Genomic DNA, 7,159 nt, shown 5'->3' with positions numbered 1-7,159 from the left:
CTTTTATTTTATATCCCTCAAATATCAAATTAATGGAGGCCAATATTGAGAAATATCATGAGGCTACCCTCACAAAGTTTTCCATAAGCACAAAAAGCTTTTTTCTCTCAAATGTTTACATCCTTGTTAGTGCGCAATTTATCCTTTGTCAGGATAATCCATCCACCTGACAGGTGTGACATATCAAGAAGCTTATTAAACAGCATGATCATTGCACAGATGCACCTTGTGCCGGGAACAATAAAAGGCTACTCTAAAATGTGCAGTTTTGTCACACAACACAATGCAACAGATGTCTGAAGTTTTGAGGGAGCATGCAATTGACATGTTGACTGCAGGAATGCCCACCAGAGCTGTTGCCAGAGATTTTATGTTCATTTCTCTACCATAAGCCGCCTTCAATGTTGTTTTAGAGAATTTGCCAGTACGTCCAACCGGCCTCACAGCCCTTTGTGTGGAAAAACTAATTCTGATTGTCTGAGCCTGGCTCCCAAGGGGGTGGCGTATGCCCTCCCAGGCCCACCCATGGCTGTGCCCCAGCCCATTCATGTGAAATCTAAAGATTAGGGCCTAATTCATATATTTAAATTGACTGATTTCTTCATATGCACTGTAACTCAGCAAAATCTTTGCAATTGTTTCATGTTGCGTTTATATTTTTGTTCAGTATGGTTGTCAATTGTTTTAGCGGAGCTGGGGGTTTACTTGCCCCTAGGTTCAAAACCAGTTGAACATTCCAACCCATATGGACAACGCTTTAGAGCTGCCTAAAAAAGAACACAAGAATTGGGTTTCATTGAAATGATAAACTCTGAAGAAATACAGTATGTTGGTAATGTTTAATAATAACCACTTGTTGAATTTACTGTTAAAAAAGTCAGTGGCTAAAAGTAGGGGATGTGAAAGACATAGTTCATGGGAATTTTACTGGACAGTTTGAACGAAAGATAGAATGTATAGGCCTAAGGCCTATTATTTTATGATAGTCCAGGGTTGTAATTCTCATCAGTACCTGCTGCTCATTTGTAGTTTACACACCACAAGATGGTGCTATCTACTAGGACTAGTGGCAGGCTTCTCACACAGCACTACTTCAGTGAGAGCCATGTACTTCTTCACCCATTGAAAAAACTACAGCATTACACAAAGTGATTGCCTTTGATGTACAGTTATTTATTATCTCTTTTATAGTCCCTAGAGTGTATATTAAGTGAGAATAAACTATCAGTACTATAAAGTAATGATTAATATGGACATATTTCCATACCTTGAGGTGTATAGGGAAGTGCAATATCACAGAAAATATTGTTGTTGATGTTTGGCAACACTTTTTCCCTGCTATTATCATCATCAAGATTAGTAACATGACAGGTCTATAACAAGCCAAACAGGTCTCATTGTAGAGTGTAGGACCAGAAGGAAAAAGGAGCAGCAGGAGGCTCCCACGGGATGAAGGAGGAAGATGGTGGAAACTAATGGTGGGTCGGGTGAAGACGAGAGTACAGAGAGTGAGAGAGAGAGGGCTACAGTCGTGAAAAATAAAGGAACAAAATAAGTTAAGTTGTGATGTAAACTAACAAATCCCTAGATTCGTTTATAGTCGGAGTGAGGGTTTTGAATGAATGTTGCCTGGAGGATTCGTTCGAAGTCACGAAGAGTATCATGGAAGTGTTGGGTAAGGTGACGTCGGTGAGAGTAACAAGACCTGTTCTTACTCAGATTTTTTGTGTGTTCCGCGGAACAGAAGAAGTGTGCTTTTGTGACGTGGGGCCCAGGTACAGAGAATGGACCAGACGAGGAATCAATGGTTCAGGATAAACATAAATACTTTACTGAAAATAAGGTAAAAGAAGGATCACAGTAATACTGAAAAACCAACAAGGACTCGAAACTTACTCCGGTGACAAACACACAGAGCAACCAAAATCACGCTTCTGCAAACATGGACAGAAAACACAGCTCTTTTAAAAGGGATAATGAATGATAAGCAACACCTGAGTAACAAAGAAAGTCTCTAGGGCTGTCTCTGCCACCCTCTGGTGCCTGGAAGAACCATGACAGCTTTTTGCCCCAAAAAGATTTTTGAATGGAATGTTTTGTGTATGGATTTCCGAAGCAGGGCGCCTGTCAAGGGGGTTATTTATGGGGTTGCGCAGGAATTATATCGGGACATCAGATACAATATGCCACATCCACTTTATCAAGATACATTTTTTTCCATAAGAGATAAAACAATGCTCTATAAACAACCTGGTTACAATACATTTGCATGGTGAACATTGCATTTCAATAACACATTTACATTTCCTCAATCAGCCTCTGAGGTGCCTTTCATTCTCTACCTGACTGTCCTGTTTCAACAGGCTGCCCTGGTGTTGTCTGACACAGGAGTGTCTGGGCTGGACATTGTCTGACTTGTAATTTCACTCTCTTGCCTGTCTGTTTGCTCACACTCAGGTACATGTACTGTAGCAAGTGTCTCCTATTTCTCCTGTGTGTAACTCCCTTTTCTCTCTGTTTGTTAAGAATGGCCTTGTCATCCTTTTCTGTTTCTAGTAGTACTGGCAACCTAGTATTGAGTTTCCTGTTGAACAACAGCTCTCCAGGAGAGTAGCCCGGTAGATTAACAAAGCTAGATATGGATCAGTCTTTGAGTCAAGAGCTTTCTTAAGCAGTAGTTTCACTATTCTGACATCTTTCTCGATTAATCCATTAGACTATGAGTACAGTAGGTTCGATCTGACATACTTGAACCCCTACAGTTTAGCAAAATCACTGAAAGCCGAGCAGCTGAACTGTGTAGCGTTGTCCGTACGGACTACCGTACGGACAACGATTTGGCATGGGTCCTCAGATCCTCAAAAAGTTATACAGCTGCACCATCAAGAGCATCCTGACTGGTTGCATCACCACCTGGTATTGCAACTGTTTGGCCTCCGACGCAAGGCGCTACAGAGGGTAGTGCATATGGCCCGGTACATCACTGGGGCCAAGCTTCCTGCCATCCAGGACCTCTATATCAGGTGGTGTCAGAAGACGGCCCAGAAAATTATCAAAGACCCAGCCACCCTTGTCATAGACTGTTCTCTCTGCTACCGCATGGCAAGCGGTACCGGAGCACCAAGTCTTGGTCCAAAAGACTTCTTAACAGCTTCTACCCCCAAGCCATAAGACTGCTTAACAGCTAATGAAATGGCTACCTGGACTATTTGCATTGACCCCCACACCCCTTTTTTTACACGGCTGCTACTCGCTGTTTATTATCTATGCATAGTCACTTTAACCCTACCTACATGTACATATTACCTCAATTACCTCGGCTGACTTGTACCCCCACACATTGACTCCGTACCAGGACCCCCTGTATATAGCCTTGTTATTGTTATTTTATTGTTGCTCTATTATTTTTTTACTTTAGTGTATTTAGTAAATATTTTCTTAACTCTTATTTTTCTTAAAACTACAATGTTGGTTAAGGGCTTGTAAGTAAGCATTTCACGATAAGGTCTACACCTGTTGTATTTGGCGCATGTGAGAAATAAAACTTGTCTTGTACTCACCTTGTCTAGACTGATCTGCCAAAACCCTGAGAAGGTGTCTAGCTTTAAGAAGTATTTAGCCCCATGCTATGTCCCCAAATATCACCCCCCTGGTAGGCAGCTGAAAGTGTTCTCTTTTAATTTTAACATACTTGTTCTCTTTTGGATCCATACACAGTCTGAGAGAGCCGCCTTTCTTCTCAACTATTACTAGTGAGTGGACCCATTCAGGGTATCTAAGGACTCTAGCTTCAGTAGCTGTGCTTTTACCTTGTCTCTTAGGGATAATGGTACCTTTCTAGGTGCATGGATCACTGGTCTATTTGGCTGCTGTAACTTGATTTCGTGCTGCACCTTGAGTTTTCCTATTCCCTCAAACCTCAGCATATGCATTCTCAAAATTAGTAATTTGACAATTCACTGTAAGTACTCGATTCACTAGATCCAGTGAGTTACATGACTTTAACCCAATGATGAGTGGTTTGTCACTCTTTAATATGGCAAAAGAAACCTTTTGATGTTTACCATCTACCTCCAGCACCAATTGAAGTTGCAATCACTTCACCACTGTAAGATTGAAGTCTCTAGACTTTTTTGTGGGGGGGGGGGGGCAAAACATTTTAGTGGCTCCCCTCTTGACGGTGAAGAGAAAAATGCAATTCTCCACATTCTGCCATGGGGCGGAGAGAACTTAGCAATTTTATAACAAATTTCCTGCAATTCTACACATTTTGTCCTGATGGGTTCCCCAACTAGTTTTCAGAGCAATTTTTTTACGTTTTTTTATTGTTAGACATAAAAGATTGTAAAAACACTAGCAAAAAGTGATTTTAAATTTCTAAATCATTTCAAAAGTTTTCCTACACATTATAGAAATCTCTATGCGATCATACACAAATGTAAGCATGGTTTGAAATTATTATGTTTTAGTCAAATTGCAGTCTACAAATTACACTGTCTCGGTCCCATGTTTTACGAGCTGAAATAAAAGATCCCCGAAATGTTCCATATGCAAAAAAGCTTATTTCTCTCATATTTTGGGCACAAATTTGTTATGTCAAGATATTCCATCCACTTGACAGGCGTGGCATATCAAGAAGCTGATTAAACAGCATGATCATTACACAGGTACACCTTGTGCCGGGGACAATAAAACACCACTCTAAAACGTGCAGTTTTGTCACACAACACAATGCCACAGATGTCTCAAGTTTTTACAGAGCGTGCAATTCGCATTCTTACTGACTGCAGGAAGATCAACCAGAATTGTTGCCAAAGGTACATGTTCATTTCTCTACCAATGTCATTTTAGAGAATTTGGCAGTATGTCCAACCTGCCTCACAACCGCAGATCATGTGTAACCACGCCAGCCCAGGGCCTCCACATCCGGCTTCTTCACCTCTGGGATCATTTGAGTCCAGCCATCAGGACAGGGTTTGCACAACCAAAGAATTTCCACACAAACTGTCAGAAACTGTCTCAGGGACGTTCATCTGCGTGCTCGTCATCCTCACCAGGGTCTTGACCTGACTGTGGTTTGGCGATCATACCCGACTTCAGTGGTCAAATGCTTACCTTCGATAGCCACTGGCACGCTGGAAAAGTGTCCTCTTCACGGATTCATCCCTGATTCAACTGTACGAGGCAGATGGCAGACAGTGTGTGTGGCGTCGTGTGGGTGATATCACACCCTGACATTGGAGATCCTTTATTCTCTATTTTGGTTAGGTCGGGGTGTGACGAGGGTGGGCATTCTAGTTTCTTTATTTCTAGGTTGGCTTGGTATGGTTCCCAATCAGAGGCAGCTGTCTATCGTTGTCTCTGATTGGGGATCATATTTGGGCAGCTTTTTCCCACCTGTTGGTTGTGGGATCTTGCTTGTGTATAGTTGCCTTGAGCACTGCTTAGCTTCACGTTCTTTATTGTTTTTTTTGTTGCCGGTTCACGTAATAAAGATGATGAACCCAAACCACGCTGCATTTTGGTCCGATTCTTACAACAACGTCCGTGACAGGTGAGCGGTTTTCTGATGTCAATGTTGTTAACAGAGTGCCCCATGGTGGCAGTGAGGTTATGGTATGGGCAGGCATAAGAAAATAAGAATTGTTTCTTAAAACCTCTTCGGGATAGGGGGCAGTATTTTCACAGCCGGATGAAAAACATACCCAAATTAAACAGCCTGCTTCTCGAGCCCAGAAACTAAGATATGCATATTATTAGTAGATTTGGATAGAAAACACTCTGAAGTTTCTAAAACTGTTTGAATGATGTCTGTGAGTATAACATAACTCATATGGCAGGCAAAAACCTGAGAACAATCCAACCAGGAAGTGGGTAATCTGAGGATTGTAGTTTTTCAAACCATTGTCTATTGAATTTGTAGTCTTTACGGGGTCATGTTGCACTTTCTAAGGCTTCCACTAGATGTCAACAGTCTTTAGAACCTTGTTTGAGGATTCTATGGTGAATTTGAAGGGGATAACAGCCCAAGGAAGTAGGTGTCCCATTATAAGGCATGGGTTCAGTCATGCACATCGCCTTGGGAGCGAGCTGAGTTCATGTTCACTCCTAAAGAGAACGGATTTGTCCGGTTGGAATTTTATTGAAGATATATGTTAAAAACAACTTAAAGATTGATTCTATACATCGTTTGACATGTTTCTACAAACTGTAGTATAACTGTTTTGACTTTTCGTTTGGACTAAGTAAGCACGCTCGTTGTGGATTTGGATAGTGAACCTAATGCGCGAACAAAATAGATGTATTTGGACATAAAGATAATCTTTATCGAACATTTATTGTGGAGCTTAGATTCCTGGGAGTGCCTTCTGATGAAGATAATCAAAGGTAAGTGAATATTTATAATGTAATTTCTTAGTTTTATTGACTCCAAGATGGCGGGTTTCTGTTTGCTAGTTGTTGGTGTCTTCTGGGCTGTACTCAGATTATTGCAAATTGTGCTTTTGCCGTGGACCTTTTTTGAAATCTGACAAAGCGGTTGCATTTAGGAGAGGTGTATCTATAATTCTGTGCATAACACTTGTATACTGATCAAAGTTTATGATGAGTATTTCTGTAATATGTGTGCTCATTGTGCTCATTCCGGAAGGTTTGGAGGGAAAACATTTCTGAACATTACGCGCCAATGTAAAATGCTGTTTTTGGATATAAATATGAACTTGATCGAACAAAACATACATGTATTGTGTAACATGATGTCCTATGAGTGTCATCTGATGAAGATCGTCAAAGGTTAGTGCTTAACTGACTTGCCAAGTTAAATAAAGGTACAATTAAAAAAGCTACGGACAACGAACACAATTGCTATTTAACAATGGCCATTTTAATGCACAGAGATACCGTGATGAGATCCTGAGGCCCATTGTCAAGCCATTCATCTGCCGCCATCACCTCATGTTTCAGCATGGTAATACATGGCCCCATGTCGCAAGGATCTGTACACAATTCCTGGAAGGTGAAAATGTCTCAGTTCTTCCATGGCCCGCATACTCACTAGACATGTCATCCATTGAGCATGTTTGGGATGCTCTGGATCAACGTGTACGGCATCAAATTCCAGTTCCCGCCAATATCCAGCAACTTCGCACAGCCATTGAAG

Source organism: Salmo salar, chromosome 18, assembly GCF_965601325.2.
Source record: "Salmo salar chromosome 18, fSalSal1, whole genome shotgun sequence".
Taxonomy (NCBI): Eukaryota; Metazoa; Chordata; class Actinopteri; order Salmoniformes; family Salmonidae; genus Salmo; species Salmo salar.
This window is presented reverse-complemented; position numbering follows the sequence as displayed.